General features: G+C 36.7%; 1 protein-coding gene across 4 annotated transcripts in view; it reads right to left on the bottom strand.

The window, feature by feature from the left end:
* Positions 1-5,617: 5,617 nt before the first annotated feature.
* Positions 5,618-25,437, bottom strand: part of MED32 (mediator of RNA polymerase II transcription subunit-like protein) — a 35,381-nt gene continuing 15,561 nt past the window's right edge. Inside the window, exon 2 of one of the 4 annotated variants that reach the window (XM_089792905.1) lies at positions 5,618-6,148. The gene's annotated coding sequence lies outside the window, so the exon portion shown is untranslated. Of the gene's footprint in view, positions 8,150-11,985; positions 13,125-25,437 lie in introns of those variants that run through there. The other 3 variants (XM_089792906.1, XM_089792909.1, XM_089792907.1) reach the window with 3 other exon arrangements.

The raw sequence follows: 25,437 nt of genomic DNA, 5'->3' as shown, positions 1-25,437 counted from the left end.
TCTCTGATGATCCTAAAGCAACCAATCCATAAAACTCATAGATAAGATAATGATGATGTCCAATAAGAGAGCAACTAGGGCCTACAGGACTAAAAGATACAACAGTACAGAGAATAAAACACTAGCAGGAATGCCAAAAGGCATCTGGGCAAAAAAATAGGGGGGGGGGGGGGGGAGAGAGAGATGGAGAGATTAGTCCTTTCTAGGTACAAAGAAACCTCACGCAAAAGGATAAGGCCTAGGGCAAACAAGGGTCAGGGCTTGACATCGTCATTGTCTGTATGTAGCAATGGTGGTAGAGTGTCACCATCTGAGAGGCCCATGTCGAGGTCTAACTGATCTGGTGTGTCTAGAATAGAGTGCATGCTATCATTTCATGCCCCTATAAGTGGACATGGAAGGAAAGAAGTCAATGATGAGCTGATGAGCTAATCTGAGGTTTGGCTCCAAGGAAACAAGATCTGTAAAGTATGGTCACTGAGCTAGGAGGCCTTTCTAAGGTTGAGCACTAAGCATCGCTAGGAAATGTATGTAGCCTTTAGGACCTACTTCAATCTTGACACCCAACCAAGAGGGAAAGTGTCTTGAATCACAACATTGAGGTTTTTTATCATTGCCATTTACCCTCTTCTCTGGCAGCTACAACAAGAGCCCGAGCCTCCTTAGTTTCTACCACCTACAATCTGGTATCTTGATAGGGAGAGAACAGTTTCCTCTTTGCCCCAAGAGCCCAAAGGCGATTGCAAGTGAAAGGAACCGAATAAAGAGGGTATGGTCATGCCCAACCCAAGCAAAATCAAGTGAGATGTCAGTTATATCCAATTGGTCTTTAAGGAAGGAGTAGTCTATTGCAAAAGGCTCAGGGCAAGGAAGAGGGAGACCACGGACCCTCAAGTTTAGCTCATGGGCACGCCTAACCCTTTCATCTGCTAACTTAGTCTGGACCAACTTCTCTACGCTAAAGAGAGTAGCAAAAAGAGGAGGGGAGGACGAATTGTTGCAAATAGATGGCCATGATTTCAGTTGATGTTCTGTTTTGGTCTCTAGGGAGCATTGTTTTTTTATCGAGTTCCTCTTGCTTCATCTTCAAGTCATGGATATCCATCAGTTGTGTTGTGCGTTGCATTGTGTCTTGAACTTTTTCGAGGTCGTTGACCAATTCCTGTTGTAGGCAACAGTCAAGTTACTCCTTCAAATCCATCTGTACACCTATGAGAGAGTTGTCAACATATTGTTTCAAATCATTAACTGTCTCGCGTAGGGACTGCACAATATCACGAAGAGTTTGATTCTCAGATTCAGCCTCTTTCAATTGATTACAGAGCTTAAGGGAGAGCGAGGATGCCACAACAACAATGTCCTTTAGGCTTGCATTATCGGTCTCAACTTTTATCATGTGGTCAAGTATTTGCTGGAATGGGATTGGGTCGGGTTGGGGGTTCATAGTGGACGAGCAAAGGTCTGACATTTTGTCAAATAGTTTACAAGTAACCTTACATTTGAGTACCTCGTTTCCTAGAAATAGTCCTAGGTGATGCCCTAGCCGCAATCCTCTGGTTCCTGCACGTGTTTGGCTTTGGTTCCTGCAGATCCGTAGTCACTCCATTATTAGTCATGATGTCCTAGCCACTGTTGCTGTTAGCTTTTGTTTCTCATTCTCAAGGCTATGTCCATGTTGTTAGCATAGAACCACGAACCCTTTAGAGCGTAGATCACAATCTCGGGCGACAGGGTCCACTCACTCTACTACTTCGTTGGATCAAGTCGAGCAAAATACACAACATTATCCCCTTGATGGCTATTAAAACACATCAACCATTTTGAACACATTTGGCTCACGAGCTCACAGCCACAAGAGGTCATGGGCACAGAGGGAAAGCTTAGCCACGAGCACAAAGGCTCACAGCCGAGGGCACAGCGTTACAGCTGAGAGAGCTATGAAATGACATGGCATATGAAAAATAATAAACACCTCCTAAAAATGTGAAGGCAGAACTTACATGTCTTATTTGGATCTATCCTCGATCTCTAACTTTGCTTTGATACAATCTTGTTTTTATTTCAAAAATGAAAGTATACATCACAAACATGGATAGCAAGAACACAAGAAGCAAGATTACCATTGGAAAACCCTTCAACTTAAGAGAAAAACCCAAACATAAAATGTATCACTATTTATAGAAGAAGAATACAAGCTCACAAAGCTTACCCTACGTATGGAATGCAAAAACAATAAAACTAATAATCGCCTTTAAAAAATGTACAAAGAACTAGTGTTCAACTTATCCTGAAACAATAAAACTAATAATCACCTTTAAAAAATGTACAAAGAACTAGTGTTCAACTTATCCTGGATCTCTAACTTGGCTCTGATCCCATGTTAACTTTTTATCAAAAATAGTAGTATAAAGCACAAAGAAAGATACAGAACCTAATAGAATGGATTGTCGTGGGGAAAAACCTAGGCACAAAAAATATCACTATTTATAGAAGAATAATGTAAGTCTGATTTTAACAATGCTCACAAAGCTGACTCTACATGCAAGATGCAAAAATAACTCATTACATATAGTTCACGACTGATCTTTGATATTATAAAAGCATAGCATATAAAAAAAACTCTGCAACTCAATAATAACTATCCACTAGGTACAATCATCTCTCTTAAAAAAACGTAACATCCAGAAATGATGCCGAAATATCAAAATAGGAGGCAGAATCACCTAGAGCTCATGAAGAGGTAGACAATGAAGAGTCTGTTGTTACCGTTCAAGTGACACCAAGTCAGACGACTCTTCATAGATTTCAAGCAACTGCTGCTACATAAGAAACAAATAGTTGTCCATGACTTGAGCTGGCCAAGTATATGAAATGCTAACTGCTGTCATAAATGGAAGTCCACCAGACATCTAGAAGAAATTCCAGAGTATGAACACAACACGAGGAGAGTGAATCATTCAAACAACAAAGGGATTACTATCTCAAATATTTGGGAAAAAGATATCTCCCAAAACTCGTAATAAGGATGCATTGTGGTTCAATATCTTCTATGCTTCTATGGCTATTATATACATAGATGTCAAGGATTTTGAATATTTACATGATGTAGATGATAAATGGAGTTTCATGAGTTCAAAATAGGGTCTTCAGAACCCACCAAGAAGGTAGAGGAAAAAAATGTTCAAATAAATATGTAGATTATTTTAACGTAATGATAGAGGTCCACTCTGATACCACTAATGACGGTACGCTCTGATACCACTGACGAAGGGCCACACCACCCTACCAACTCACAACCAAAAATGCAACAATATGAAGACAAAGAGATAACAAAATACTTCCCAAGCAATTTTATTAAACTTGAAAATCCAATAGCAATTACAATAACATTTCTCCAAGATCTCTCAAGATCCAATCCAAGCCTAAGCTAGTCCAGATCCACACTCTGGTAGAAACCTCCAAGGTGTCAACTTGTGCTCGCAAGCCACCAAGCAACCTCCTTGTTTCTAAACCATAGTCACTAGCTCTTTTCCAACCTAATCCAAGATCCAAGTGTAAACTGCCTCACATTCGGTGCTCCGTCTACACACTCAAGTCCATCACAATCCTGCTGTAAACTGCCTCACATTCGGCACTCTGTCCACAGACTTAGGAACACTCACTCTTCACTTCCTCCTCTTTCACACCTTAAAGCCTTCACACCTTCCAACTTTCCTTCCAACGCTTCTCCTTCTCAAGCTTCTACTCCTTGAGCTTCCACTTCTCAAGCTACTCCTTGAGCTTGATTAGAAATGCTCATATGCCTTGCTTAAATAGGCACTTACCACCCCATGCATGACTTATCCACAAGCTTCTAAAATTCTTCCACAACCTTCTACAACTTCCACAACTTTCTACAATATTCATAACTTTCTAGAATTCTACCCACACATCTTGATAAATGAAATGACAACCATTTATATTTTTTCTATTATGCCACCTATGCACCTCGAAAATAAAAATCCTCTTTCCTTTCTTTTCTCCTTTTTCCCCTTTTTATTTTTTTATTATTTCTCCTCTAATTTTCGTCACTTTCTCTCTCCTCCACAATTTTTTTTTTTTTTTCCAATAATTTTCCCATGCAAGATGCTCCTACATCAGGTAAACTTCAATTTTAGTTTTTTTATTCAATTTTAGTTTATTTTTGGTATTTGATGACAAGTGCATTGTTTGGATTTTCTTATAGCAAAGGCTTCTCATAATTTCTTGATTTAAGGGAGCCGAGGGTGTCTTGACCATCAATTGATTATTCATTTCATTGGGCTTTGCTAAAACCAACAATATTGAGCAGTGAAACTAATGCTGTTGGGAACTCAGGTAGATACATCAGTCACTACTCACCGCTTATTACATTAGTTGATGCAGCTTGCTGGAACCATAAATTTAACCGTATAAACTATCTAATAGTCATTGAGACATTAATATTGATGCTATTAAGAAGACCATTATTGTGTATATAACATAATTCAAGTATATAGTGGTAAAAAGGGATTAATGTGCGTGGTTATGCTTCGGAGAAATGGATCAACTTTGGCATTCAAAGAACGACCAAAAGTATGAATAACAGGATGAAGCCCAAATGAGTGATAAGCCAAGCCAGGTTCACATGTAGAATATTATATGGATGATATTACCCAGCTAATGGCAAAGAAGTTTGACATTGAGATCTGCTCAGCCGTTCAGATTTCAGGGTTTATCTTACAAAAAGAAGAAGAAATTTTCCAAGTGAATATTTGATCATCACAGCTTTTGGAGTCGCTTGAACTTTTTTTGATGTAGAAAAATTTTTAAATGACCTTGCAAAAGATTGAGGACAATTTAACAGCTGTAGTTCAATATTTTAATTGCTTTATCTTTTTGCATACTCTTCCTTTTAACAGAAATTTTTTATCCTTGTACGATACATTGTGTTAGGGACCATCTAATTATTAAACCTATCTAAAAGGAATACAAAACCCTTTCTAAACAATGTGAGTGGGAATATTTCAGGTTGGAGAAATGAAACATTCAGCAAAGTAAATATCTTTTCATAAACAAGTAGATATTACAAAGACCATTACTAGATTATAACTCGGACCAATCCCTCAGGGTAATCCATCCCCGTCACACTATAATGACACCATAAGATTACAATGGGATCCAAGCCACTCGTCATACATCATACCAAACACAGTAAGCATCATAACCGGAAACAGGATGAGTAAAAACTGTCTAATGAAAAACCACATCAGAAATGGAACATTGGAAAAAACATAGCATTTTATACTGGCCACAATTTTTAGGGGTGATTCAAAGCCATTTCTTAAGAATGGCAGCCATTATTTCTCAAGAACCACACCATTTCTTCTTGTTTCTCATGCTGTTTCTAGCTTAAAATAAATTAATGACAAGGAACTGTCGGAAACATAGCTATACAGATTTTTTTGAAAATAAAAAAAGATAATGAAAAGATGGATGCCACCTCAAATGCCATCAAACAGTAATATTAGCTATATTACATTATTTGATATTTCCCATGGTTAGAGTATTCCTTCATTGGAAAAACTGTCTAATGAAAAACCACATCAGAAATGGAACATTGGAAAAAACATAGCATTTTATACTGGCCACAATTTTTAGGGGTGATTCAAAGCCATTTCTTAAGAATGGCAGCCATTATTTCTCAAGAACCACACCATTTCTTCCTTGTTTCTCATGATGTTTCTAGCTTAAAATAAATTAATGACTAGGAACTGTCAGAAACATCACTATACAGATTTTTTTGAAAATAAAAAAAGATAATGAAAAGATGGATGCCACCTCAAATGCCATCAAACAGTAATATTAGCTATATTTACATTATTTGATATTTCCCATGGTTAGAGTATTCCTTCAAATCTAAGAAGCTGGTCGCTTCACGATAATGTCATCAGATTGATGATTTGGTGAAGGCCAGCGAATGTCCTCTATCTGCCAAGCCAACATTACATGGCCATGGCTGTCAGGTTTTGAACAGGGGATGTCAACTTGATCAATGATAATCTTTGCACTGAAGCACAACTCTACAGTAGCTACTTTTATTTCATCATTTGCAAGCATCAAGAAATATTAATTCCTGTTTTGATACATTCTGCATAAAAAACAAATTATCCATGGATTCAAAACTCTGTAGATAAACTATTCTAGAACAGGAAAAATATAATCCACCAGTAAATCCACGTTTCAAATTTTAGTCCACCAAAATTTTCTACAAACCAAAGAAAACATTTACAACTGCACTATGTAAGACCGTCTCGCTTTAAAAAGAATCTGAAATTCCTGTTAATAAATCAAAACTACTTAACACACCACACTTAAGCCTGAATGTGATTATCGCATATAATCATACATCACTTGGCTCAAGAAAATAGACTTTGTCAAAAATTAACAAATTACAATCCAGAACAAATAAACAAATGAACTGTTGGTTGCCATTATTAGGATAGTTATTTATGGACCACAATCATACTGTAGGTCAGATCTGCATTACAGATCACCGGGATCTAAAATTTATTATTAAAATCAACAAAAGATTCCATTATTTGTGGAAAAAAAGTTCAGAAGTTTTGAGATAAACACTTTAACATATAATGCACTTTAGATTATTACACCAAAGCTCTAATGACTTAGTATTCACAAATATTAATAAAACCTCAATTTTTTTAACCCCTGACATAGAGACGAGTATGAATGCTCTGGCACCCATTTGTATACCATATAGAATACATATGAACACAGAATAATCTACCAGAAACAAAAGGTTTAATTTCATTACAATTTCCAATTACCTCGCTGTTAAGGGCATGGACTACTGGCTAAACTTTGAAGTCTTTTTTGTTGCCACCAAGATTACGTCACATTTGTTTGCACAGCCCCGCTGAGAGCATTAAATTTACCCGGCTCCTGTCTAATGTGTATAAACTGGTTTTCGGCAAAATGAATGGACACATTTTTCTTATCAAGATACGAATATAAAGAGCCTGGTTGAAGATCTCTGTGAGTACTCACTAAGCAGAATGTTGGGTAAATAAATTGCGCAAAAACTCTGCCACATTCTTATTGACTTCAGACAATTTTAAGTCACAAAATCACTAAAAATTGCAGCAAGAACTTGTCCAACATAAGCTATAAAATGGAAACAAAATATTTCCCAAGGGTTTCACCATAATTTACAACATGAAGTGCTGGACAAATTGCACGTGCCGGCAAACAAAGGGTGCACAACTCAGTAACCTACTCCATAATTGATGATTTCATTGTAATTGTACTTACAGTTGCTCAATAAAAAGCATTTGCAAATCATTACATACATCTGCCAGAGCCGAAGACACAATAAATCATTTTGATCAACATATTATTTGACACGTTCATAAAAATAGTTTTAAATTTATGCTAATTTTCTACATTATTTAAAGAAGTTTCAACTTAATTAAATTATACTATCATTAAAGTATTTATAAGTTTTTTTCAACATTTAGATGGGCTTTTTTGGACGCGGCTATACTCCCTATAAATTGCACCATTGACTAAATTTCAAAAAATAAAAATCACAGTGAATTTTTTTGAAATTTTCAGCATTTGATCTTCATGATCTGTATATTTTGTGATCGAAAACGACAAAATTTAGCTGTGTTTTCGTGAATCTGAAAAAGAATCATGTTTGACTTTTTTTTGTCTTTGGTGCATTTTGTCTGGAGATTACCCAGTGCCATTTTTTATGTCTTTAGATAATTTCTAGATGAAATTTATGATTAATAATTTAGTCTAAAGTTGCATGGCATGACAATTGTAGACTTAATTGAAGAATTCCATTTTAAGGAACAACTTCATTGATTGCAATTGTCCATATGACAAACAGGGCAATATCAATATGCAATCGCATCTTTGAAGTGTTCCTTGAAATGCACTCCCAGGAATTTAGGCTCATCCCAAAAGGGATAGCTCCAATAAGAGGACAATATGTCCATTCCTATCCTGCTGCACCTTGTCCAGTCACAAAAATCTGCCAAATAAAAGGGGCATCCTCCATGAGAATGCCGTGGGGACTGACTGCTGTCCCAGGTGCCCGACTGTCCTGAATGCCACTCCATCCCTAACAAGTTGTCATTCAAACATGAAAAATAAAGTCCCTTTATAGATAAGAACAACTTAACAGCAACATGGGATCCACATGGCTTCCAGCCCAAAAAGGCCGCCTAAAACAACATAAAACCCTGAATTTATTACTTCTTTTGATTTCGAACTTTATATTTGCCAAGTTACAATGTACATTTGCAGGCAAGAAGAGCAAAACTGAAAAGACAAAGAAAGAATGAGATTAGTCCATCATTCAACATCTCAATCCACTCTCTTATATTTGTACCATACAATGTACAATTAATTAAGCAGCAAATTTGTCAGATAAATTAAATAATAGGTTAACTAACACTTTGATTGAGCTAGTTCAATCACAATCCCCAAGACATCAGCATTATTTTCAGTCCCCTTTCAAAAGGAAGTAATTCCTGCAATCCATACAGATTAAATTCACATCCTAATTTAATGTATTGGTGAATATACTTAAGTTGCAAGAACCCTTGCAACTCAGATCACAGTGATTGGACCAGGTAGGAGAAAATCCATTACATAAGAGGGACCCAGGGAACAAATGAAATAGGTTGAGGTCACTTGAGTTGCAAGAACCCTTGCAACTCATATCAAAGTGACTGGACCAGGTAGAAGAAAATTCATTACACAAGAGGGACCCAGGGAACAAATGAAATAGGTTGAGGTCACCAATGGATTTAGTCAAATGTGAGGTATATGACATCATCGATATGCCTTGTTTTAATCACAAGATTACAAGATCCTGGGAATCCTTTTATTGGGAAGATATGTGTTTATAGATAATAAGCTTGGCCCACAAAATGGCTCCAAATTGTGGGAGGAAACCCCATCCCACCACTCTGCCATGAAGATATTAAACCCATCATTTATCAACATGGGAGACAATTAACACCCCTATACACGTCTACATATGCATTGACTTGAAATAGTATGTGGGGACAATTGGTAGAGTTGTTCCTCTTTACAGCAAGGTGTATGATATCCTCAAGAGTGCCCTCATTAATCAAATCTGGGTGGATCAAATTTACTCAACTCAACGGCTATAAGCATTCAACAAATACTGAAAAGGATACTGTGATACAGAATGACCCAATCAACTATTATAGACCATAGTTCCGAGAATCATGGCAATTGGGCAATTCGATTCAAGCCAAACGATTTTTTGTGAATCGGTGAATCGAATCAGCGATAAAGGGTTTATGAAATTAGTTACTAAATTTCAAGGGTCTTCTAAATTTGCCAATTCGTGGCTGATTCGATTCTGATTCATGGCCAATTCACGATCAGATTCGGCCTTCCCAATTACGATTCTCATTACTTTGGGTAAACCTCTAGCCCTCTTGCAAGGATGATCAGCTAAGTTCTGGAATAGACTGGGCATTTCCAAGTTTAGTGACCTTGTTATCAATGGATGTTTGATTCCCTGGGAGGATCTGGCAATCAAGTTCAGTATTCCCCTTACACAAAAGAGGACCTCCCTTATTCTTAAGGAAGCTTGGCTGCAGTATAATTTACCTTTTTCCTGTGGAGACAATGTTGATAGGTTGCCTCTGCTGCACTGGCAAGATGGTTCCCCCTTAGCCCATACTAAAGCCAAATATATTTACACCACCTCTCAGACTCCTCCATTTTTTCCCACTTTAACTCAAAGTGGAAGGTTAACTTGGATCGAGCCTTCTGGGATAAATGCCTCCACGCATTGTGGCAAAGGCCGATTGAACCTAAGATCCAATGCTTTGTGTGGCAAGCCTTGTTGCACAGGCTCCCTATTGTTAAAGTAGATGGTAGCCCCTTCTTGTGCTCTGTTTGCCAATTAACAGAATCTGTTTCCCATATCTTTGCTAAGTGTCACTTTGCCAAGGGGGTTTGGAACCGGTTTGGTATCACCTTAGATGATCACTTGTCCCTTTTCCATATTATCTCTGGTGTCGCCCCTTACCTATCTAAACAGTTTAACATCCTTTGGGCCACCTTCTCCTCCTTTTTGGTTTGGCATTGTGGATTGTTAGAAATGAGGATATATTCAAAGGTAGACAAAGGGTGCTTACTGAGTCTCTTAAGAGACTCATGATGAATTATATTTGCATGCAGGTCTCTGTGTTTCAGGATCAAAGCTCATCAGTTCCATAAAGTCATCAAAGAATGTTCTGAGATTTTCAACAAGGAAGGTATCCCCTTTGAAATTCAGTCCAAGGAAAACTGGAATACTGATGCAGAATGCAACTTGAAGTTGAAGGAGATGCTCAAACAGATTAGAAGGAAAAAGAGGATTGAAGATCCTTCAGCCCCTCTTGGCACTGCTGTAAGAGAAACCAACCATGCACCTCTACCAGCCCCTATTAATCAGATAGTCCCGATTGCTTCTATTCCCAGAAGAATTGGCAAAAGAATTATGGACAGAATGTCAGCAAGCGACCTCATCAATAGAATGATATCTAACAACAATTTAGTAAATGTAACCATGGTCATCCAGAATAGTGCAGAAATAAGAGCCGGTAGGAGGCCAGTTATTTCCATCATTGTTATGCCCAGACCCCCTGCAGTACCTTTGGTGGTGTTCCTTAATAAACCACATAATATCATAAGAGAAGATGATCTACACTTCAGCTAGGCTGAAGAGCACTTGGCATGGACAGCCTGGATGGCTGAGTAGATTTAGTAGTCAGCATAATTCTGATATTTTTTTATTTTTGGTGGCCTGATGTTTAAAATAGATGATCTGATCAGACCCAGATCCAATATAAACCTGTAACTTGCGACATCATCTGATACTTGTTACTGTGGTGCTTAATACTTTGACTGTTAGACTTGCTTTATAGAAGAAGAAAAAGAATAATTGCTCCTAAAATATAATCGCTGTCTCATATATTGTTGTGTCTATCAATGCTGTCCTTGAAGTGATTGTTTCCACTCATTGGCACCCTTATTTAATTGCTGTTTGATTGCTCAGTCTTTTCTAATCTTCTGCTTAGTATAGAAAATTGTAAATTGAGAATAAGACAATTTCATTGGGCATTGACATCTTACTCATCGCAGAGGCATGACAAATTGTTTTAACATTATCGCATGTTGTTGTGAGTTCTCGGTGAGGTAGCAGGCCATCATCTAAAAATGTAGTGTTGTTTATTTTGTCAATGTGATATGTTCTTGATAAATTTTTTGTTGCATGCATGCCAGTTATTTAAAAATTTGGTAAAGGCTATCACGCACTAGAATTACTGCAATAACGCAAAACAATCCTTGCTTGATATGTACATAGTTACATGCAATATCCCTTTTATGTGATATGTTCTTGATAAATTTTTTGTAGCATGCATGCCAGTTATTTAAAAATTTGGTAAAGGCTATCACGCACTAGAATTACTGCAATAACGCAAAACAATCCTTGCTTGATATGTACATAATTACATGCAATATCCCTTTTATGGAATGGGTCAATGATAGATAATTCAAATATCAAAAAATAGAACATTCAATATAATATGAGATAATAAAGTTTACTCTAAAACCAAGGACAGGTGAAGAATTGTGACTACTAAAGGAAAAGGAAATATAAGAGACCCCGAACAAGGAGAGGTGACCACCATACAAATAATACATCATTTACTGTGTGATTATCACTCCTTTTGAGCATTGACTGTTGGAAATATTCAAGACTATGCCAGGTTACTAGAAGGGAGAGGGTGAATCAGTAACCATAAAACTTCATCCTATTAAGATCTTAATTGCGATAATCCAGTAATCATTTACTTCATGAAATCAAATCTAACTGCATGCATCAGAAACTGAAAATAAAAACATTCATGGCACATGACACAATAATTTGGTGACCCAAAAACCTTCCAAATAGAAAGTAAGACTGGGGTAGGGATGATACCCACAAAACTTCAATACTGCAGCATAAAGTTGGCCTGTTAAGATCAATTAGGACTGCTAGGTCCACCTTGTTAGAGGTTTTACAAACATACAACTAAGTATGCACTCGGTAAAGAGATTTGACAAAAGATTATTAAGTCTACCTTGTTAGAGGATTTTGAAGTTGATTCCCCTGTTAGGATGAAACAGTGGATCTTTGACTTACAGCTGATTTGCTGATAGAGATTCTTTGAAGTATTGATCACCTTCATGTGATAGATATGACTCTATTGCTCCTTGATATGGCCTCACAATATACTTTGTCTACTGTTGATTCACATTTGCATGCTTACATTACATTCATATTGTCTCAATTCACATATACGTACACACATCTACATATATGGATATGATACAATACCTTACATATATATATATATCAATCCAATTTACAAAATTACAAAATCGGCCAATATACAAGTTCACACCAATATTACAAAGTCGGCTCAAATGAAGACACTCGGGTTCTGAAGACTGACTTGGTGAAGTTTTGATACATGGCATCCACTATCATTACTCGACATCGTCATGCATTCGGTCGAAGTGAAGGCTCGGTCCATACTAATCATCTCAAAGTAGTCTCGAACTCGATCTACACTGGTGACTCGGTAGATACTGTGCAACTTGGTAGAAACTGAGTTACTTGTTTACCATCACTGCACTCGGTTAACACTAACTTCGCTTCACATGAACTGATAGCTTGATAGAAACTACGAAGCTTGGTAACCACTGAACTGCTCGATAAGAACTGTAAAACTTCACAATGCTTGAATTTACTCAATAACCACTGGAATGCTCGGTAGAAACTATAAAGATCGATGACTACTAAATTACATGGCAAACACTGTAGATTGCTCGGTAACCATACAAAATTCGAACAAGTGTTGTCACTAATAACAAACTTGACTTAATGTCAACATTGACATGCAATTCGTTTAAGCTGAGGATGAAATCCCTCATTGCAGGAACTTAATGATGGAAACCAACAATTTATTGTTCTGGCACAGGAATCACTGTTGTGCTTGATTGATTGATCTTCAGCAGACCTTGTTTCAAGTCAATTTATCAACAAATATAATTGTTATCTTTAAAGGAGATATTATAGTTTCCAATATATATACAGTTGTAAAGAAATTAAAATCAAGCATGATTCGATATAAGAAATGTTCCCTTCCAGATATTAAAAGTCAAATGGTTATTACATTGTGGTAATTAGTAATTACAATCACCTTATATAAATTTACCTTGCCTTCATAAAAACCCTATGAAACTTTGCTGCAGTTCCTATTGTTAATAATTTAGTAAATAACTAGTCACATGACCCATCACAAATAGAGATTAAATTTCTAAACAAAAAGCACAATATTTCTTGGAGATAATAAATTGATGATATCAAGTTTTTAGGTTGTATTTTTTAATAATTCTAACATATATAACGTGTACAAAAAACAGATAAGAAAACTAAAGGACTTTAAGAGGTTTCCTATGCATCAAATTTGCTTCTTTACTCGGTACTCTGGCTTAAAAGAGTGGTATTTTTTTGAAAAAAGATGGCCAGCCCTCCCCTTTCTCTTTTGAATTTCTCTATGACCATGGCAAAAGCTAGTAAACTTTTAAGTTCCAATTATAAGGAATAGATAAGATCAGTTAAACTGCAATTAAGAAAGAACTAATTCAATTTCAGAACCCCTTACCCTCTCCTCTCACATCAGGACAGGCTGTGAAAGAGCTAAACCCAAGAAGCAAAGCTCTACAAAGGCACGTGAAATGGTTCCTTACACTGCAGCAAATGCAGATACACCCAATGCCTGCTCAATCCCAGAAGCAGTTTCAATGTTAATTTCCTTGTGACAAGTGCAAAGTTATTCTTCAGAGAAATGGGTCAACTTCACATTCAAAGAATGAACAAAAACATGTATGACGGGATGAAGCTCCAGTTAACCCTAATCAGGGATAAGCCAAGCTTAAGAGATATAAAATTAGCACGGATGAAAATCGAGCATTACCAAGCAAATGGTACAGAAGTTTCACATTGCGATTGTTCAGCCCTTCAGATTTCAAGGCCATCTTCAAAAAACAGAAAGGAAACAAAACTCCATGTGGTATTTGACCATCCCAGCTTTTGGAATCAGCTTCTACAATTTGATGCTTCGCATTTTAATTTCATCTCCACACTAGTAATTTTTTATGTTTATTCCAACTGTTCAAGGTCTAGAAATAGTACTTAAACCCTTCCCAGAGAATTACAAGTAATAAACTTGATAACCTTTTAAAATATGAAGACAATTTGCTTAATCTTTTGAAAACTCTCATCTTCCCTTTTAACTTGTATGCTACCTTTTATTTTTGGTTTAAGGGCTATTAGAATATTTACCTATTTTTAGCCCAATTTTTAGTTTGTTACCCTCATTACTTCTTAGTTACTTTATTAATGGTCATCTTAGTTTAAGTTGTCGCTATTTTAAGCGCTTCAATCTTGTGATCTTTATCTAAGCAGCCTTGGTCTTCTAAGTTTAATAATTTAGATTACATCGAAATTAGAACATGGTATCAGAGCGGAATGGGAGGGCCCAGGATTATGGAAAAAAAATTTAAGGTTTTTGTTAGAAATAGTTAGTAAACATTTGAAGGGCTCCTAGTTGCCATTTATTTTTGAAGCACCATTTCTGAGATTCAAGATTTTTTCTTTTCTAGTTTCGTAATCTGTTCCTGACCCAAACTAGGGTCTACTGAGGGTTTGTGGGTGTTGTTTGCTTGCAGAAATTGTGTTTTTAAAGACTTGCCTAGAGTTTGGCATTTGAAAATCGTGGTGAAAAGAGTTTGTGAATTCCTCAAAGCCACAACTGTCTAGATTTTCATCTTTATTTTTGCATGGCTTTTATTATGAAAAATAGATAGTTTCTATTATTATTATTATTTATTAAATGGTTATCTATTGTAATCTCCTATAAATATTAGAATGTTTCTAATATTTAGTCTCTTGGGTCTAGAATAGAATGTTTCTATTCTTTACGAATGTTTCCTAAGGAAACGTCATTCATTCTTTTCTATATATTTCGAATGGAGTTTTTCTAGGATTTGTGAATAACAATTTTTTTTCCTGTACATCCTTTTTGGTGCTGTGATTTGAAAAACCTGAAGATGGTTTTTGGTTGGGTATCGGTTTTACTCTAGTCATGGTGTTGACCTTATGGCCAGACCAATTGTTAATCGATGCCAAAACACTTACGTCATTTGGTTGGTTACATTGTCACCAAGCACCACCAAGTAAACCTTGCAGACAGTGTCAACCGAGCATGAAGTGTTAAATAAGCACAGCAACTAGCAATGTTAACCAAGCAGAGCAGATAGTAGTGTTGACCGAGCTGCAATAGTAACCAAGCTCTTCAATGTTTGTCGAGTCATCAGTGTTAACTGAGTTCACACCTACTGAGTGATCAATGTGGACCAAACACCAATGTCAAGCCAAAGACTGCCAGGTTCACTGTGTTGTTGAGTATCAATATATCACCCAAGTAGACTTTTGAGCCCAATTCTCAGCATTGAGCCGACTAGGTGAAGATTGTTTAATATAATATTGTGCTTGACTTCAAAAGGTAATTATTTGGATTGGTATAAACATGAGATATCTTGTCATATCCAAGTATGAATGACATGTATGAAATATGAAGAACATGTGAGTTTGAAGGCTACAAGCAATATAACGAAAAGCAAAGTCTCATCCATCAAATTAAGTGATTCTAAATCAAAGGAATCTCATTCAACAAACCAAGTTGCAGAGCAGAGATCAGCTACAGGTGCATCAGTCAAATCCTCTAACAAGGTGGACTTAACAGTCTTACGCAAAATCTCCTAACCGAGTACATACTTCACTATGTTGTACAAATCCTTTTACAATGTGGACCTAACCGTCCTTATTGCTCCTAATAGGGCAGATCACCAGAAGTGATCATTTGTAAGCCTTAATAGGTCAACTTTATACTATAGTACTAAAGCTTGTGGGTATCATCCCCACCCCAATTTTACCTTCTATTTGGAAAGTTTCTAGGTTACCAAATATTGTGTCGAGTGTTATGAATGTTTTATTACTTCCAATCTTTCATGCATGCAATTAGTTCAAAGTAGTTTATGAAGGATTGATTGGTGAATTGAAGTAAAAGTTTTATTGGTTCTTGATTCACCCCCCCTCTTAGACACTAGCCTTCCCTACATTTCCAACACGTGGGTACTGCGTTTTTTCCCAATCTCATTGTGGGTATTGTAGAAGTCATTTCTTGCCTAAAATTTATCTATAACTTGCACCTATTTCTTTTGAAAAAAAATGTGACTTCTGGGTGGCCATTTTTTGCAGCTAGGATCTGCTCATGCAAACTTTTTTTTCCCCATTTTTCGCAAAAAAATGGTTGTTTTTCACTTTTTCATGTTCTATAGAAGGTGTCTAGGATTTCTCAAACCCATAGTATTAGATCCACACCCTACAACTGTGATTTTTCTGCAAATCCGCCATTGATTTCAAGCATTTTTTCAGCCCAGGACGTTTCTGTTCAAAACCTTGGGTTGTTTAATTTTTTTGGGTGCCTCGATTTTTGAGCTAGCAAATCTAGAACCTGACAACATATTCTTTCTGGGTTTTTTGAGCTCTCTTCTGGACACCTCTTCATTTTTGTGTGTTCTAAAAGTTTGCCTCGAAGTACGTGTTTTCACAGATTTTCACATTTTCCACTAAAAAACGCACTGTCATATTTTACAAATGTTCTACTCTAGGCAAATTCAAAATTCAATGGTCAGAATTATGGCACATGGAAACAACAGATGTTAACAATCTTTGAATATCCAAATACTAATCAAATTGTTCTAGGAGTCGCACAACGTCCAACTACAATTGGTACTGATCAAAATAATTGAGAAGCAGTGATACATCTCAAATTATCAGTAGTTGACGATCAGCTTCCTCAAATTCCATTCGGCAAGACAGCTGCTGAGATATGGGAGCATCTCAAGACACTCATGAGACTTTAGACAAAAGAAAAGCCTTCTTTCTTAAGAAGGCTTTGTTTTTCTATTATCATGGACGAGTGGAAATCGCTCCAAGAACACTTCAATAGGATTCAGGAAAATCCGTGATTAGTTGCTTGCCATTAGACGCAAGATAGAGGAAGGACATAACCCTCAAGAGTTTACCCAAGTTCTCTAAGCATTTTATCAAAACTCTCAACATCACTTCTAACGGTGTTGATCTGAAGTTCACCGATCTTTATACACTTATGCTTTAGCAAGATCGGTGGAAACGACAATTCAATAGAAGTTTTGAATCCACCTCCACAAAGCAAGCCTTTGTTGCTAACTCCTTTCAAAAAGGATAAAGGCAATTCTCATTCACAGCAATCTTCTCAGTAGAAGTCCTCTGCTCTAGGTTCAAAAGGTTCTAGGAAAAAGAACATTCAACGAAACTATTGCCACAAGTTTTGTTGCATGAAGGTTGAATGTCGAAAATGCTTAGTCGTCCAATCTAAGCAATTTGGTTTGCGACCCAAAGTGAACAATGCAAAGCACACTGAGAAGACAAAATTTGCCTTTTACACCTTCATGGCTAAAAGACCTAAAGATCATGTAAAGCCGTCTGCCTGGTATATTGATTCTGGTGCCTCTCGTCATTTCACCCGCCGCAGAGACTAGTTCACTAAGTACCAACCTTATTAGAATTTTGTTACTTTTGGTGGCAGAGAAGAGTACACCATTGTTAGCAAAGGCAACATTCAGATTCAGTATGTTGGAAGGAATCTCATTTTCCTCAATGTGTACTACATTCCAAGGATGGAAATAAATCTACTGTCAATCAATCAGTTGTTGCGACACTCTCCACAGTTGTATGTCACCTTCAGTTCACATCAGTGCAACAACAATGATAAGGCGACTCAGTCTATTGTTGTAGTGGGTCTTGAGGATCATGGTCTTTCCAAACTTATTGATTCTAGTGATTCTCAAGACTTAGCTATGGCTGCTCGGTGGTCTTCCGTCAACACACTATGGCATCAGCGATATGGGCACTTAAATGTGCACTCTCTCTGATCTTGCTCAGGAAGAGCTTGTACTTGGATTGACAAACATTCAGACTCAATAGCTCTGAGTTTGTGATGCATGCCAAGCTGGGAAGCAACATCGCACACCTTTCACCAGTGGCAATTCATGGCAAGTTTCTCACGTACTTCACTTGTTCGTGTCAATATCTGTGGCCCTATGGCCACTCCTGTTTTTGGGTCCAGGTATTTTCTGTTGTTTGTTGGTGATTTCAATAAAAAAATGGGGGTATATTTTCTGAAAAAGAAATCAGAAGCATTTACTGCATTTCAGAAGTAAACCTTTAGTTGAAAAAGAGTCTAGGAAATTTATTATTGCTCTTAGATCAAACGATGAGGGGGAATTTTATTCTTATGAATTCTCTAGCTTCTTGGATACTCATGGCCTCAAGTACTAGTTAACCACACCCCATACACCACAACAAAATAGTATAGTTTAATATCAGAACAAAACAATCACCAAGATGGCTCAATCCATGCTCAAACACAAGCATGTTCTGAAGAAGTATTGGGCAAAAGCAATTAACACAGCAGTTTATCTTTTGACCTGATCACCCACAGTGGCAATCAAAGATAAGACTCTAGAAGAGGCCTAATCAAGTCACAAGCTTGGAATCAGTTACTTGAAGGCTTTTGGCTCTCTTGCTTTTGTTTGGATCCCTAATGCGTCATGCACCAAGTTGGATGCCAAGAGTCAAAAACTCATGCTTGTTAGATACAATAGTCTTCACAAAGCCTACCACTTGATCGATACTAATACATCTTGTCTCTTGTACAATCGTGATGTAGCCTTTGATAAGCAACAAGGACCATTCTTGCTTGTTTCTCATGTTGCTGGTACAATAGACCAACCTATAAGGCTCATGATTTGGGAGTTCGACTTCCATTAGGCCCACCTAATGAGAGGGCTCCAATTATACTAGTGATTCATGTACAGACAGCTTTGGTTTCTCCTACAGGATCACCTAGATATGCAGATGCTTCACTTGAGTTCATCTCGATTCTTCTAATGAGGAACCTAATCATAGGGCATCTCCTGAAATAATGTTCGTCATTCTCCTCTCTGGCCTACATGGTGGGCTAAGACACTTGTTGATCTTCGAGATGATGGCTTATTGATGGGCGAATTGTGTGGAAAAAGAGCAAATCTGCAGAGTCAATTAACTTTTCTCTTATGGCCAACATTCATAGTGTGTTTCAACCTCAAACATATTCCAAAGCTAAAGGAATTCCAAAGCCATGAACACCAAAGCCTACTAAAGAATAACACCTAGGTCCTTTCTGATCTTCCAAAAGGGAAGAAACCCATTGGTTGCAAATGGATACAAAAGCTCATTTAGTTGCAAAGGACTTTTCTCAATGAAGGCACTGATTATGAGGAGACCTGTGCTCCTACTACAAAGATGAGAACAATCCATAGCAGCACAATTTGGCTAGAAGGTCCATCAAATGGACGTCAAGAGTGCTTTCTTGAATGGTGACCTACAAGAAGAGGTCTACATGATGCAACCTCCTAGTTTCAAGGTTGCTAGAAAAGAACACCAAGTTCTTAGACTGGTGAAAGCTCTTTGTGGTTTGAAGCAAGCCCTTAGGGCATGGTACATGAAATTAATAAGTACCTCAATGATGAAAGCTTCAAGAGGAGTTTCTTCATATTGAAATTGTACATCAAGACTATTGATAGTGACATCATCCTTCTGGTCATTCATGTGGATGATTTGATCAATGTCTTCGATTCCGGGAATCAAACAAAGCTTATGCCAGTCTTTTGATATGATTGACCTTGGGCTCATGCATTATTGCATGTGTTGAGGTTTCGCAGCAATCTATTGGTATATTCATTTATCAATCCAAATATGCCAACGCTTTGTTAGACAAATTTTGTGTGTAGGATTGCAAGCCTACATCTACACCCACAGAGATAGGTATGAAATTATCAGCCAAGTTTGATTCTCCTCCAATTGATGATATTACATGCAGGCAACTAGCAGGCAACCTCATTTACCCTTCTGCTATTAGACCTGATATCAGCTTCGAAGTCAGCTACATCTCACATTTTATGACAGCTACTAAGGTTGATCATTGGATGGCAACAAAACATGTGCTTCGTTATGTTAAGGGTAACTACTAATTATGGACTTCTTTACCCTCAGGGTTCTAATCCTAAACTCAGTGGGTTCACAAATTCAGACTGGGCAAGTTTTGTTAATAATAAAAAAAGTCAACTTCTAGATATGTGTTCGGTTTGGTTTTCGGTGTCATCACATGGACCAATAAGAAGCAGCAAGCAGTTTCTCTCTCCTCTACATAGGCTGAATACAAAGGGACAGTCAACGCCGATTGTGAAGTTGTTTGGCTTCGTTAGATGTTTGGGAATATGCAATGTTACAAGCAGGCCAGACAAGTCTGTTTGTTGATAACCAAGGTGTTATCAAGTTAGCTCGAAATCCAATCTTCCATGAACGAACCAAGCATGTGGATGTTAACTGTCACTACATACAGCAGCTGGTTTAAGACGGGCTAATTGCATGGTTAAATTTTTGTCTTCATTTTTGCATGGTTTTCTTGGCCCAAGTATGAACAAGACTATACCTGAACATGAAAAAAATCTGTTCTTCTGCCAACATTTTCAGATTCAGCGCTTGTTTTTTTTGCAAACTGAAAAGGGTTTTTGTCTCCGTGTTCACATGCACCCCGTGACTGTGTTCAGCATGTCATCAATAGAAAAGGGTTTTGCAGCAACTTCATTATTTTGGTGAGCTTACATTATTTTGATTGGGTTTTGCACCTTTGCTAATGTCCACGAGTGTGTTTTTCAAACCCGCAAGTATTGTTCTCTGCGTGTTTTTAATGTTGGGCATATTTCCCTTCTTCTGCAACAAGGGCCTCTTTCATCCACATGATCTAGTTCTTTTGTTACGCATGATTTGTGTTCTTGTTGGTGCCTTAGTTCAAGGGTTATGAAATAATTCCTTGGCATTTTTTCTGCTAGGGTTCCTGTCTTGTTTCTGCATTACAGGTTGTGATCTCTGTTTTTTTCATGAGCTCTAATTATCTACATCCTAGAGTTTCTAAGTCTTTGAACAACCTGCAGATGTTTGTCTCAAGATTGATCACCACAAAATCTGTGCCTAGTGCATAATTTTATATAGAAATTATTTGTCAAATTTTCTAATTTTTCGCCATAAAAACTAGTGATGTATTTTAATCGATTTTTTACCTCAAAAATCGTGTCCGATTGTTTCATTTTTTGCTGGGTTTTTTAATTGTTTGCTTCTGTGGGGTTTTGTTTTCTAAATTTTATAATATTTTCCACAAAAATTTATGTAAGGTTTTCTGTTTTAGGGTTTTTATTGTTTTTTTTTCCCAAAAAGATGCTTTATATACTTTCATTCTGAGGGGTAGTGCTCATCTGTGAAGGGTTTGGTGATTTTCTTCAAAATCACGGTTTTAGCTTTATATCAATCTCTCTATCAAAAGAGCACTACCCCTAAAACATTCCAGTACTCTTGGTCATTAACACTCAGCAAATCTAGAGAGGGTCTCAGTTGTAGAAGATTGTAGCTGCGATATAGATATTTATCTCTGATTTTTAGAAATATGATCGTTATAACAGTTATGGTCATCTTCAGCTGAAGAAGACATTTGTGATAATAATTAAGGGAATAATAAATATAGTGACATGTGTCATGCGTCAAGCATAGAGACAAGACTTGGTCGTGATGTAAAGAGTCTCTCAAACTCTATATATTTGTATGATTGCCTTGTGTGTGTATTACACACAAAGCAAAAAGCGTTGTACTTGAACCTTTTCTTGATTAATAAGAGTGATGTTTTTGGTCGTGTGGCTGGGTTTTCCACTTGAAGGGTTTTTTCTAAGATAATCTTGTGTGTCTCTTGTACCTATTTAGCTCTCCCTTATTGTTGTTTATCTTTATTTATGGGTGAATCTTAACATGATATTAAAGAAAGGCAAGGAAAATGGCAATGGTGTGAAGTTGAAGATAGGAAGCATGAAGAATCTATTGTAATGGAGGACTATGGAAATGGGATTGGTATAGAGTTTGAGTTTCTCAAGGATAAAGATCTGGACAAGGTTTAGAATTCCAGAAAGGAAATGGGTTTATTGAGATGAGATGTGGGTGCACATGCATTAAGTACAGAAATACAGTTGGCAGGTTAAAAATTTATCAGAAAGGAGATTTTAAGGTGCTCTGTGAATGTGCACCTGGTTGTGACATAGGTGAATTGAATCCATTTGTATTTGAAAGGCATGCTGGGCATGAAAATGCAAGTAAGTGGAAAGACAATTTATGGATTATAATCAAGGTTGCATGGGTACTCGTACCCACACCCCTGGTACTCGTACCCACCGAGTACCCACGTACCTAAGTACTGGGTACCCATATCCCACGTACCGGGTACTCGGTGGAGAGCATCATAGCTAAGGACCTTGATTAAGATTCTGATTTTTTTTTTTTTTTTGTATTAGCTTGTTGTTTATCAAATGTAATTCAATACCAAATCAGTTTGAAACTTTGATACTCATTAACAATAAACTTTATCACTGTTCAAGTCATAAGTTTATCATTTGCAATGTGTCATTGTTATATGATTTAGGATCCTCTTGTTCATGTTTAAAGTCTGCCTTCTTTGTTATGCATCTACGCATTTATCATGTATTATTATTTCAAACATATAGCAAATCTGAAACTGAAAACAATACATTACATTTGCAAACTTTATCACTGTTCTTGTTTTGAAAAACCATTGTCATGACTCATAATTTCAGATGTTTTATAAATATAAAGGTATAATTTTTAAATAAGTTTGACATATCCAAGTACCTCCGTCCCCTATTATGAAAAATACTTTAAACATTAAACATTCAGCAATAGCATATATATATATATTTCAAATTTCTTGTTTTGAATGCTCAATGTCATGACTCATGACATATATTTTGATTTTTATATTTTCTATAAAATATTAATTATATAGAAAAAATAGGCATACACACGTACCCTCGTCCCCTATTTTGAAAAATATGCGTATGCGTACCCGTACCCGTTCCCGTACCCACGTACCCGTGCAACCTTGATTATAATTAATGATGAGAAAGTTCCTCTGTCAAAAACAATGTTCCTCAAATTTTACACTAAGGTATCGAGGAATGGCAAAGGCATCCAAAAGGGTCACAATAAACAATTGTCACCACGATGAATTTACACTTTGTAGTAAGTGTAACAAAGACTGCAAATTCAAGCTGAGAAACATAGAAGAATGTCATATCTATCATGATACTTGTAGAAACCCGAGTTAGGAGTGTGCAGATCTACCTTATGACAATTAGGGAGATAGGGGTCCAAAACTTCAATTGTGGGTTGTGGAAGAGATAGGAAGTCTAAAATTAAGAAAAAATAATAGTGATAACAAATGTGATTGCTGAGCCAAGAGTGGATATGCCCTTCAATGTGTGCGATGTGCGAGTAGGTATGCACAGGCGATTGAGTATTAACCGTTGCTTCGGCCACTGATACAAGGTTCACAATATAATCTGAGCTGGTCAAGTCAAGATTCAGATTTCTCACAAACAAAAACATTTTTTTTTATGCCATCTATAAAAGTTGCAAGATGTGTTTTCTTTGGTCGTAACATCAGAATTTATTTATCTTTCATTTTCTCCACTTCTTTTCTATTTTCATCGTGGATTGCATATCTATCTGGCATTAATGTTCCAACTTGATTTTCTTTTGTCTGTTATGATAGTTTTTAATCATGCCCTGACATCTTTGTATATGCATTCAGTTGTACTCATGCATTCAGAGTATATTGCTCTAGATTATATTAGTTATGCTCCTTTATTGGTTCATGGTTTCTTCGCATTCTTTCTCGTGACTTTAGTACATGGTTGTATTGTCATTCAAACTCCATCCCAGGTTGTGACATCGCACTATTTTTTGATCCAGCATCTGCATGTTTGCATTTACCTTCCTCCTTTTCTACAATGTCAGTTTCATATTATCGAGTTTTTGGCATTTGACATTTATCATATGTGGTGGTTCTCTTTTGTTTTCACCATTCCATTACCCTTGCAATTAGGATTGTGAGTGTCAATTTCGGTGTGTTACTTCATCAACATCAGTTCACAAAGGTTTTCGTTATCATCCGTATTTGTATAAGGGAACTATTTTTTTGAGCTCACTGTTAGTTTTGCTTTAAACAGATATGAAGTAACCGGTGTTAAGTATGGGTAAAGGTAATACAAACAGCAATAACAAATAACTAGAAAAGATACAAGAGACACAAAAATATCTTGGGAAAACCCTGTCAGAATGAAGGGAAAAACCCAACCACACAAGAAAGATCACTTTATTCATAATAAAATTCAAGCGTACAATGCCTATCCCTTGATGCAAGATATATAACTTACAGAGAGACTTTTCACATTGCGACTGAAGGTCTCTCCAATTTCGCAATAAGTGACTCTTTATTACAATTACACCTCTTTGTATTTTCATGCCTTAATGCATGTTGAATGACACGTCTTTATCTACTATTATAAATGTCCTTTTCAGCTGAAGATGACCATAATGGAATTAATGCCTAAAGATAAAGATTTCTATCGCAGCTATAAACTCCAACACTCCCTCTTAGCGAGAGAGAAATCTTAAGCTGAATAGTTACACAAAGCTGCAACCAAAATGTCAATGATAAAATCTAATCAAACAGATCCTCTAAAATTTCATGGAATCATTCAACATGAAAATCCTGCAAGAAATACAACCAAATTCTCTCATGACACTAAGAAAAAAATATGCTAATTGTTTATAATCATGGAATCACTCAACATAAAAAAAGTTGTAAAAAACACATTCAATCTTTCATCACAGACTCGCTCAACATGATGTTCTCATGAAATCTTTCAACATGACACACCTGCAAAAATCACAATCAGCTTTCATCACGGACTTGCTCAAAGTGATGCTATCATAGAATCGCTCAACATGACAAGTTAGTAAGGTTTACAACCAGCATTTTATCACGGATTCTCTCAACATGACACAATCATGGACTCTCACAACATCACTTCCAACTTGCATCAAGGAATATCTCAACGTAATGTCATCATGGACTCTCTCAACATGTTCACTCCCACATTAAAAGAGTTATCAAGTTGACCTTATAACTCTAATCAAATGAATAAGAACTCGTAATAAGCAAGAAATACAATCACAACTAACACTCGTTTCTATCAAGAGTCCCAATATTAATAACTATT

Source organism: Cupressus sempervirens, chromosome 7, assembly GCF_028749045.1.
Source record: "Cupressus sempervirens isolate cs-2001-9-10 chromosome 7, ASM2874904v1, whole genome shotgun sequence".
Classification (NCBI taxonomy): Eukaryota; Viridiplantae; Streptophyta; class Pinopsida; order Cupressales; family Cupressaceae; genus Cupressus; species Cupressus sempervirens.
Note: the sequence above shows the minus strand (reverse complement) of the source record. Positions and strands in the feature narration are given on the sequence as shown.